Source organism: Hyla sarda, chromosome 1 (assembly GCF_029499605.1).
Source record: "Hyla sarda isolate aHylSar1 chromosome 1, aHylSar1.hap1, whole genome shotgun sequence".
Classification (NCBI taxonomy): Eukaryota; Metazoa; Chordata; class Amphibia; order Anura; family Hylidae; genus Hyla; species Hyla sarda.
Window position 1 is genome coordinate 349,038,895 of NC_079189.1, and position 12,425 is coordinate 349,051,319.

General features: G+C 45.9%; 1 protein-coding gene across 1 annotated transcript in view; it reads left to right on the forward strand.

Moving 5' to 3' along the window:
• Positions 1 to 12,425, forward strand: part of FREM1 (FRAS1 related extracellular matrix 1) — a 264,848-nt gene that overhangs the window by 62,131 nt on the left and 190,292 nt on the right. The window lies entirely within an intron of this gene.

The window sequence follows — 12,425 nt, forward strand, 5'->3', positions numbered from 1 at the left end:
ACCCTATTTAGAGCCACTAACCACCAAGAGGCGGTCGCTAAGACCATTTACAGATGGTACTTTACCCCCTCCAGAATACACCTGATGGACTCGACTTATTCTAATCTGTGTTGGAGAGACTGTGGAGAAGTAGGGAGTCTTATCCACTTATTGCGGAGCTGTCCTAAAATTGCACACTTATGGAAGGGGATAGAGCTGCTGGTCCACAGACTGACACAGATCAAACACCCCCTGAAACCTGAAACGGCTCTCTTACTGATTGACCTAGATACGTTTTCCCCTGATGTGAGGATGCCCCTTGCTCAACTATTCATGTCAACTAAACTACTACTTACTAGACAGTGGAAGTCAAACCAAGTACCCCACCTGTGTGGTGTTATTAATTTGGTCAATCTCACCTGTGCCTACGAGAGAGTGTTCGCATTTGCACACAACACCATCCCCAAGTACCGGAAACAATGGGAAGTTTGGCTATCTAGTCCTCACTGTCCTCTCAGATTTAGTGACGAGGTTACTTGAAAGATTGTTACCTGCTTATTGTTTTTTCTCTGGATGACTGTGCCATAGCCCACGTTCCCTAGGGCTACACTCCATTCTTGTTCTAATGTTCAGAGTGTATCATCACTCTATGTGGAGTTCCTATTAGATAGGCTCCGCCTACTGTTGTTCCCTATTGTTTATTTTGTATTAATGCTTCTATGCTTGTATACATTGTCATTGTATATTTTATGTTGATCTCTGAAATACTTCAAAATAAAACAATTTTTGAATAAAAAAAAAAAAAGAAAAAAAAAAAAAAAAAAAACCCTTACCTGTCACAACGCTCTGCGCACCGCTATACTGACACTGACAACCGTCTGATGAATGAATGAATTTAGGGCAGTGGTTAAAAATGTGATGCCAGTCCTTTGGGGATCTGGACTTCCGCTGACGCATTTGAGAAATCTCATATAGCCTATATGATGGCTGAAGGGTCCCCATCTGCATTTAGGTTGAAAAAGCAGAGCGCCAATAACACTGAACAGTGTTTGCAATTGCAGGTAAAAAAAATTCAGTTTTTCAAATAAAATAATGTAAACAAAAATAAATGTTAACATTTTATAATCGTTTTATTCTGTCCTTAGAGCTTCTCCTGTTTGGTGTAATGTGTTATTCTACAGTTTATATGAGACTAACCTAGTGATGGTTGGGATTTCTTTGTTATACAACAAGCAGTCTTTTTGTAATGGATGATGAAGGGCACACATATTTTTTTTAGAGTTAATGTATAAAAGGACAGTAACATTTCTATACTGCTCACAGTTCAAATAAGCTCTTACTCGAAGATACACTGCTGCCCCCTGCTGGGCTAATAGTCGTACTAATTTATTTAGGAAGTTTTTTTCTGTCTGAACAGAAAATAATCTCCTGTACTCAAGGCTGTATTTAGACAATGGTGCCCTAGGCACTTTTAGTGCTCCAGCTTCTTACATGTCAACTAATGAGGCCCATACACTTTAGGGTGCCTAGATATGCTGTTGATTTTCTGCAACTGGTTTGCCTGCAAAAAAATCTGCAGCATATTACAATGCTGGCACAATAAATGAGATTTTAGGAAACAGCATGAAGACTGTGTGGTGCTGATTTACAATCTGCATTGTCAACTGTTTTCCTGCAGATTTGCCATGGATTTCAAATTGGTACATAAAAAATCAAATAAAAAATATACTCTGCACCCAAATCTTGAGTGGCAAATTCAGAAGAAATGCACAATTCAGTGCATATTTGCTGCTGTGATTTACCTGTAGACATTTGGTGGATTTTTGTTATGAAAAATCTGCAGCACTTCAGTCCCATTCAAAAGCATCCTTAGGCCTTGTTTACTCGGAAAAAAAATCCAAGCCGAATTTCGAATGAGTTTTCTGCACGGAATTCCATGTGAATTTATTGCCCATTAATGTACAACACATTTTGATCAAGAAGTACAAGCCCACTTGCCACGTCAAGGCCACCTAGTCAGAGTGGGTCCCTAACCTAACACTGGCGTAGCGCCTGGCGGCTACCACCGCCTCCGAGACATCATGCCAACAGGGGGAGCAACCCAGTGGCCAGTCAGCCCCACTGCTGCCTGACCAAGCCCCTGGCTCTGGGCCGCACCACCCCACAGACAAAGCATCACAGAAACAATGGCCGCCAATTAACTTTAACCCCTTAAGGACTCAGGGTTTTTCCGTTTTTGCACTTTCGTTTTTTCCTCCTTACCTTTAAAAAATCATAACCCTTTCAATTTTCCACCTAAAAATCCATATTATGGCTTATTTTTTGCGTTGCCAATTCTACTTTGCAGTGACATTAGTCATTTTACCCAAAAATGCACGGCGAAACGGAAAAAAAAATCATTGTGCGACAAAATCGGAAAAAAAACGCCATTTTGTAACTTTTGGGGGCTTCCGTTTCTACGCAGTGCATATTTCGGTAAAAATTACACCTTATCATTATTCTGTAGGTCCATACGGTTAAAATGATACCCTACTTATATAGGTTTGATTTTGTCGCACTTCTGGAAAAAATCATAACTACATGCAGGAAAATTTATACGTTTAAAAATGTCATCTTCTGACCCCTATAACTTTTTTATTTTTCCACGTACGGGGCGGTATGAGGACTCATTTTTTGCGCCGTGATCTGAAGTTTTTATTGGTATGATTTTTGTTTTGATCTGACTTTTTGATCACTTTTTATTCATTTTTTAATGTTATAAAAAGTTACCAAAATACGCTTTTTTGGACTTTGGAATTTTTTTGCGCGTACGCCATTGACCGTACGGCTTAATTAATGATATATTTTTATAGTTCGGACATTTACGCACGCGGCGATACCACATATGTTTATTTTTATTTTTTTTTACACTGTTTTATTTTTCTTATGGGAAAAGGGGGGTGATTCAAACTTTTATTAGGGAAGGGGTTAAATGACCTTTATTAACACTTTTTTTTCACTTTTTTTTTGCAGTGTTATAGGTCCCATAGGGACCTATAACACTGCACACACTGATCTTTCATCCTGATCACAGGCGTGTATTAACACGCCTGTGATCAGCAATATCGGCGCTTGACTGCTCCTGCCTGGATCTCAGGCACGGAGCAGTCATTTGTCGATCGGACACCAGGGAGGCAGGTAAGAGCCCTCCCGGTGTCCGATCAGCTGTTCGGGACGCCGCGATTTCACCGCGGCGGTCCCGAACAGCCCGACTGAGCAGCCGGGATACTTTCAGTTTCACTTTAGAAGCGGCGGTCAGCTTTGACCGCCGCTTCTAAAGGGTTAATACCGCACATCGCCGCGATCGGCGATGTGTGGTATTAGCCGCGGGTCCCGGCCGTTGATTAGCGCCGGGACCCACGCGATATGATGCGGGATCGCGGCGCGATCCCGCTTCATATCGCGGGAGCCGGCGCAGGACGTAAATATACGTCCTGCGTCGTTAAGGGGTTAATGGGATTCTGCACTGTCATTCACACAGCAGAATTCTGCTGCGGAATGTTTAATGCGGAAATCCCACTTTCCGCACTTTGGAATAAAATAAGTCTGGTCTTATATTTTTCCTGATTTCCGCTGCGGAATCCTAGTGAAGTCTATGGGGATTAAATTGTTGCAGAATTGGTGCAGAAATTGTGCGGAATGCATGCAGAATTAGTGCGGAATTTGTGTGGAATTTTAAATTAGCTTTCACAAAGGCCATCTTTTTAACTGTGCTACAGAATCATGCAGAAAGCATCCGGATCCAGCAGCATGAATTTCGCATCAATTCTGCGTCCAGGAAAGATGAGGAATTCTCCAAAAAACTAATGCGGATGCATGATTCATGAATATCGCCATGATTAAGATGTATTAATAAACCAAAACGCGTTGGAGTTTCCATTGGATTTTATGGGGTCACCTTTATATTTTCTGCATGTTTTTTAAAGGATCAAAATAAAATGTACTCTTTTATATGGAAGCTGGAAATTCACTTTCCTCTCTTAAGTTTAAATTCTGCATGAATTCCTCATGTATTCTGCACAATTTCAACAACAGCACATTTTGCGCAGAAATGTAATGCCCATTTACTTCAATAGGATTATGCAGCCTAAGTCCAGAAAAATATAAAACCAGACCAGTATTATAATTGGCACATGTGGCCCTGTTGCAGATTTTGCATCAGGGCCCAAAAGCTACAAGTTATGCTTCTGGTCACTGATATATATAAAAATAATAACGTAGGTAAGATCATTTTTTGCAACCAATACAGTGGTCCCTCAAGTTACAATATTAATTGGTTCCAGGATGACCATTGTATCATCCATAAATAGAAAAAAGTGAGGATTAAAGAATAACAAGTAGATAACTAATACAGATAAAGCAAGTCCTTACATATAAAAGTAAAAAAAAGATCTTCTGGAAGCTGTAAATCACTGTCTATGTAGAGGACAGGAGCTTCCTCAGGGTCCTGTACAGTACAGAAAGTGTCCCAAAAAGTAAAATGAAACTGCCCTCACAGGTGTCCAAAAGAACAGCTAACCCTGGCACAGGTAAAGAGTAGTACACAACATGTAATACATCCCTGTACTGTAGGGGGCGCTACCAGACAGCCAGTCAGTGCATGCATTTCAGTAATACAGGTGTTCTACTTTGGACTGTCTGTGGCATTCTATGTTTAGTTTGGTTTCCAGTTACAGTGGTCCAGAAAAGACCATTGTATGTTTAAAAACATTTAACCTGAGGCCATTGTAAGTTGAGCCAAAAGGGGACTGCTATAGGAGGCACTACCGCAAGAAAATGCAATATCAGCAATAGTGATATATTCAATTGTCTATTTATTTATTTATAGGGATGCAGCATAAAAACAAAAAACAAAATAAAATTTATAAAATGAACAGATAAAAAGGCAATGTTACGCCGAGCGCTCCGGGTCCCCGCTCCTCCCCGGAGCGCTCGCTACACTCTCCTCACTGCAGCGCTCCGGTCAGATCCACTGACCCGGGGCGCTGCGATACCGCCTCCAGCCGGGATGCGATTCGCGATGCGGGTAGCGCCCGCTCGCGATGCGCACCCCGGCTCCCGTACCTGACTCGCTCTCCGTCGGTCCTGTCCCGGCGCGCGCGGCCCCGCTCCTTAGGGCGCGCGCGCGCCGGGTCTTTGCGATTTAAAGGGCCACTGCGCCGCTGATTGGCGCAGTGGTTCCAATTAGTCTGATCACCTGTGCACTTCCCTATATCACCTCACTTCCCCTGCACTTCCTTGCCGGATCTTGTTGCCATCGTGCCAGTGAAAGCGTTTCCTTGTGTGTTCCTAGCCTGTGTTCCAGACCTCCTGCCGTTGCCCCTGACTACGATCCTTGCTGCCTGCCCCGACCTTCTGCTACGTCCGACCTTGCTTCTGTCTACTCCCTTGTACCGCGCCTATCTTCAGCAGCCAGAGAGGTGAGCCGTTGCTAGTGGATACGACCTGGTCACTACCGCCGCAGCAAGACCATCCCGCTTTGCGGCGGGCTCTGGTGAAAACCAGTAGTGACTTAGAACCGATCCACTAGCACGGTCCACGCCAATCCCTCTCCGGCACAGAGGATCCACTACCTGCCAGCCGGCATCGTGACAGTAGATCCGGCCATGGATCCCGCTGAAGTTCCTCTGCCAGTTGTCGCTGACCTCACCACGGTGGTCGCCCAGCAGTCACAACAGATAGCGCAACAAGGCCAACAGCTGTCTCAACTGACCGTTATGCTACAGCAGTTACTACCACAGCTTCAGCAATCATCTCCTCCGCCAGCTCCTGCACCTCCTCCGCAGCGAGTGGCCGCTTCTGGTCTACGCCTATCCTTGCCGGATAAATTTGATGGGGACTCTAAGTTTTGCCGTGGCTTTCTTTCCCAATGTTCCCTGCACTTGGAGATGATGTCGGACCAGTTTCCCACTGAAAGGTCTAAGGTGGCTTTCGTAGTCAGCCTTCTGTCTGGAAAAGCCCTGTCTTGGGCCACACCGCTCTGGGACCGCAATGACCCCGTCACTGCCTCTGTACACTCCTTCTTCTCGGAAATCCGAAGTGTCTTTGAGGAACCTGCCCGAGCCTCTTCTGCTGAGACTGCCCTGTTGAACCTGGTCCAGGGTAATTCTTCCGTTGGCGAGTATGCCGTACAATTCCGTACTCTTGCTTCAGAATTATCCTGGAATAATGAGGCCCTCTGCGCGACCTTTAAAAAAGGCCTATCCAGCAACATTAAAGATGTTCTGGCCGCACGAGAAATCCCTGCTAATCTACATGAACTCATTCACCTAGCCACTCGCATTGACATGCGTTTTTCCGAAAGGCGTCAGGAGCTCCGCCAGGATATGGACTCTGTTCGCACGAGGCGTTTCTTCTCCTCGGCTCCTCTCTCCTCTGGTCCCCTGCAATCTGTTCCTGTGCCTCCCGCCGTGGAGGCTATGCAGGTCGACCGGTCTCGCCTGACACCTCAAGAGAGGACACGACGCCGCATGGAGAATCTCTGCCTGTACTGTGCTAGTACCGAACACTTCCTGAAGGATTGTCCTATCCGTCCTCACCGCCTGGAAAGACGTACGCTGACTCCGCACAAAGGTGAGACAGTCCTTGATGTCTACTCTGCTTCTCCACGTCTTACTGTGCCTGTGCGGATATCTGCCTCTGCCTTCTCCTTCTCTACTATGGCCTTCTTGGACTCCGGATCTGCAGGAAATTTTATTTTGGCCTCTCTCGTCAACAGGTTCAACATCCCAGTGACCAGTCTCGCCAGACCCCTCTACATCAATTGTGTAAACAATGAAAGATTGGACTGTACCATACGTTTCCGCACGGAGCCCCTTCTAATGTGCATCGGATCTCATCACGAGAGGATTGAACTTTTGGTCCTCCCCAATTGCACTTCTGAAATTCTCCTTGGACTTCCCTGGCTTCAACTTCATTCCCCAACCCTGGATTGGTCCACTGGGGAGATCAAGAGTTGGGGGCCCTCTTGTTCCAAGGACTGCCTAAAACCGGTTCCCAGTAACCCTTGCCGTGACTCTGTGGTTCCTCCTGTAACCGGTCTCCCTAAGGCCTATATGGACTTTGCGGATGTTTTTTGCAAAAAACAAGCTGAGACTCTACCTCCTCACAGGCCTTATGATTGTCCTATCGACCTCCTCCCGGGCACTACTCCACCCCGGGGCAGAATTTATCCTCTGTCCGCCCCAGAGACTCTTGCCATGTCTGAATACGTCCAGGAAAATTTAAAAAAAGGCTTTATCCGTAAATCCTCCTCTCCTGCCGGAGCCGGATTTTTCTTTGTGTCCAAAAAAGATGGCTCCCTACGTCCTTGCATTGACTACCGCGGTCTTAATAAAATCACGGTTAAGAACCGCTACCCCCTACCCCTCATCTCTGAACTCTTTGATCGCCTCCAAGGTGCCCACATCTTTACCAAACTGGACTTAAGAGGTGCTTATAATCTCATCCGCATCAGAGAGGGGGATGAATGGAAAACGGCATTTAACACCAGAGATGGACACTTTGAGTATCTGGTCATGCCCTTTGGCCTGTGCAACGCCCCTGCCGTCTTCCAAGACTTTGTTAATGAAATTTTTCGTGATCTTTTATACTCCTGTGTTGTTGTATATCTGGACGATATCCTGATTTTTTCTGCCAATCTAGAAGAACACCGCCAGCATGTCCGTATGGTTCTTCAGAGACTTCGTGACAATCAACTCTATGCCAAAATAGAGAAATGTCTGTTTGAATGCCAATCTCTTCCTTTCCTAGGATACTTGGTCTCTGGCCAGGGACTACAAATGGATCCAGACAAACTCTCTGCCGTCTTAGATTGGCCACGCCCCTCCGGACTCCGTGCTATCCAACGCTTTTTGGGGTTCGCCAATTATTACAGGCAATTTATTCCACATTTTTCTACCGTTGTGGCTCCTATCGTGGCTTTAACCAAAAAAAATGCCGATCCCAAGTCTTGGCCTCCTCAAGCGGAAGACGCTTTTAAACGGCTCAAGTCTGCCTTTTCTTCGGCTCCCGTGCTCTCCAGACCTGACCCATCCAAACCCTTCCTATTGGAGGTTGATGCCTCCTCAGTGGGAGCTGGAGCTGTCCTTCTACAAAAAAATTCTTCCGGGCATGCTGTTACTTGTGTTTTTTTTTCTAGGACCTTCTCTCCGGCGGAGAGGAACTACTCCATCGGGGATCGAGAGCTTCTAGCCATTAAATTAGCACTTGAGGAATGGAGGCATCTGCTGGAGGGATCAAGATTTCCAGTTATTATTTACACCGATCACAAGAACCTCTCCTACCTCCAGTCTGCCCAACGGCTGAATCCTCGCCAGGCCAGGTGGTCTCTGTTCTTTGCCCGATTTAATTTTGAAATTCACTTTCGGCCTGCCGATAAGAACATTAGGGCCGATGCTCTCTCTCGTTCCTCGGATGCTTCTGAAGTTGAACTCTCTCCGCAACACATCATTCCTCCTGACTGCCTGATTTCCACTTCTCCAGCCTCCATCAGGCAAACTCCTCCAGGAAAGACCTTCGTTTCTCCACGCCAACGCCTCGGAATCCTCAAATGGGGTCACTCCTCCCATCTCGCAGGTCATGCGGGCATCAAGAAATCTGTGCAACTCATCTCTCGCTTCTATTGGTGGCCGACTCTGGAGACGGATGTTGTGGACTTTGTGCGAGCCTGCACTATCTGTGCCCGGGATAAGACTCCTCGCCAGAAGCCCGCTGGTTTTCTTCATCCTCTGCCTGTCCCCGAACAGCCTTGGTCTCTGATTGGTATGGATTTTATTACTGATTTACCCCCTTCCCGTGGCAACACTGTTATTTGGGTGGTCGTTGATCGATTCTCCAAAATGGCACATTTCATCCCTCTTCCTGGTCTTCCTTCAGCGCCTCAGTTGGCTAAACAATTTTTTGTACACATTTTTCGTCTTCACGGGTTGCCTACGCAGATCGTCTCGGATAGAGGCGTCCAATTCGTGTCTAAATTCTGGAGGGCTCTCTGTAAACAACTCAAGATTAAATTAAATTTTTCTTCTGCATATCATCCTCAATCCAATGGACAAGTAGAAAGAATTAACCAGGTCTTGGGTGATTATTTACGACATTTTGTTTCCTCCCGCCAGGATGACTGGGCAGATCTTCTTCCATGGGCCGAATTCTCGTATAACTTCAGAGTCTCTGAATCTTCCTCCAAATCCCCATTTTTCGTGGTGTACGGCCGTCACCCTCTTCCCCCCCTCCCTACCCCCTTGCCCTCTGGTCTGCCCGCTGTGGATGAAATTTCTCGTGACCTTTCCATCATATGGAGAGAGACCCAAAATTCTCTCTTACAGGCTTCATCACGCATGAAGAAGTTCGCGGATAAGAAAAGAAGAGCTCCTCCCATTTTTTCCCCTGGAGACAAGGTATGGCTCTCCGCTAAATATGTCCGCTTCCGTGTCCCTAGCTACAAGTTGGGACCACGCTATCTTGGTCCTTTCAAAATTTTGTGCCAGATTAATCCTGTCTCTTACAAACTTCTTCTTCCTCCTTCTCTTCGTATTCCTAATGCCTTTCACGTTTCTCTTCTTAAACCACTTATTATCAACCGTTTCTCTCCCAAATCTGTTCCTCCCACTCCTGTTTCCGGCTCCTCGGACATCTTCTCCGTCAAAGAGATTCTGGCATCCAAAAAGGTCAGAGGGAAAACCTTTTTTTTAGTGGATTGGGAGGGTTGTGGTCCAGAAGAGAGATCCTGGGAACCTGAGGACAATATCCTAGACAAAAGTCTGCTCCTCAGGTTCTCAGGCTCTAAGAAGAGGGGGAGACCCAAGGGGGGGGGGTACTGTTACGCCGAGCGCTCCGGGTCCCCGCTCCTCCCCGGAGCGCTCGCTACACTCTCCTCACTGCAGCGCTCCGGTCAGATCCACTGACCCGGGGCGCTGCGATACCGCCTCCAGCCGGGATGCGATTCGCGATGCGGGTAGCGCCCGCTCGCGATGCGCACCCCGGCTCCCGTACCTGACTCGCTCTCCGTCGGTCCTGTCCCGGCGCGCGCGGCCCCGCTCCTTAGGGCGCGCGCGCGCTGGGTCTTTGCGATTTAAAGGGCCACTGCGCCGCTGATTGGCGCAGTGGTTCCAATTAGTCTGATCACCTGTGCACTTCCCTATATCACCTCACTTCCCCTGCACTTCCTTGCCGGATCTTGTTGCCATCGTGCCAGTGAAAGCGTTTCCTTGTGTGTTCCTAGCCTGTGTTCCAGACCTCCTGCCGTTGCCCCTGACTACGATCCTTGCTGCCTGCCCCGACCTTCTGCTACGTCCGACCTTGCTTCTGTCTACTCCCTTGTACCGCGCCTATCTTCAGCAGCCAGAGAGGTGAGCCGTTGCTAGTGGATACGACCTGGTCACTACCGCCGCAGCAAGACCATCCCGCTTTGCGGCGGGCTCTGGTGAAAACCAGTAGTGACTTAGAACCGATCCACTAGCACGGTCCACGCCAATCCCTCTCCGGCACAGAGGATCCACTACCTGCCAGCCGGCATCGTGACAGGCAAGACACGTTTCGGGGGTTAACTCCCCCTCTGTCAATTGCAGGAGTATGCTTTTATTCTTGCAAGTGACAAAGGGTGATTTCACCCCCGAAACGCGTCTTGCCTTCTTATCTGTTCATTTTTTTTTTTTTTTGCTGCATCCCTATAAATAGACAATTTAATATATTACTACTGCTGATATAGCAGTCACCTTTTGTTCCCTTTATTCGGCATCATTTTGTTAGGGCTCCAACCTACAGGATTCTGTCTATTTGACTGCTGGCCTGCAACCGGAGATCTTCACTATACCCCTGCTCATGAGAGATATGCATGAACCCAAGTATCTCATAAGGTGAGAGACTAATCTCTGGAGGGGGATATACCTCTCACCCTCAGGATTACACTAGGCGCCGGCCTCTTCTCTGTTTTTTGTTCTTTTTTATGCTCTATTGTAAGTTGAGGACCCACTGTATATCCAATGTACAAGGAGGAATATTATCCATATATATATTACCATCATACTCTTACAGACCAAATCATGTATACTGAGAGCAATATTACCAATAATACCAATAATTAAGGAGAAAATATTATCACCAAACATATTACCACTATACTGATACTGACCAAATCCTGTATACTTAGACCAATATTACCAACAATACCAGTATATAAGGAGGAAATATCCTACATATTTAGACCAATATTACCAACAATTACACTATACAAGGAGGAAATCACTAAACATACTATCATCATACTGTTACTGATCAAATCCTGACTGTTACTGATTAAATCCTGTTACTAACCAATATTACCAATAATACCAGCATACATGGAACAAATTATACCACCAGGAATGCACTATACATCACACAGTGAATGATTATGCACCATACTGTTACTGAATAAAACCACTGTACACAGTGCAATATTTCCTCATACAGTGCCCATATAGAGGTAGATACCAGCTGGACACAGGATTTGAATATCACAAGTGATTACAGTTACATCTAGTGACTCACAGGAGATGTTTTCTCTGATCACAGGTGTCCTCTTTCCTTTTTTCTAATTTTTGGCTGATAATATTCGGTAGATGAAATTTCGGTGCATCTATAGTATTATTAAATCTGTGTTTGAGAGGTTTTTTTTAAGCAGCATTATTAACCCCTTAATGACACACTTCGTAAATGTACGGCACTGCAGTGAACTACTTCGCACACAGCACCATACATTTATGGTGCGGCTATTAAGCAAGTGCAGGAGCTGCGCTCTCTTCATGCACGGCGGGTCCTGGCAGCTGTCAGCGATCGTGCTGATGTCCGCCATTAACCCCTCAGATGCCGTGATCAATACAGATCACAGTATCTGTGGCACTTAAAATGGCTGATCTGATCGCCCGCGACAGATCAGCCAAGATGTCGGACGAAGGTCCCCTCACCTGCCTCCATTCATCTCTTGAAGTCTTTCCAGCAGTCTTTCCAGCAGACCAGAGCAGAAGATTGTCGATAATACTGATCAGTGCTGTGCCTATGCATAGCACTGAACAGTAATAGCAATCTGATGATTGCGATAACTAGTCCCCTATGGGACTAAAAAAGTGTAAAATAAATGTAAAAAAAGTGAAAAAAGCCCCTTCCCAAATAAAGATTTAAATCACCCCTTTTCCCCATATTTGGTATCGTTACGTGCATAACTATAAAAATATAATGTTAATGATCCCCTAAGGTGAATGGCGTAAATGTGAAAAATAAAGTCCAACATTATTGCTTTTTGGTCACATCACATTGCAAAAAAAAATTATAAAAAAAAAGCAATCAAAAAGTCACAAATGTGGTACTAAGGATCATGATGCAAAAAATGAGCCCTCACACATCCCCATATACAGAAAAATTAGAAAGTTAGA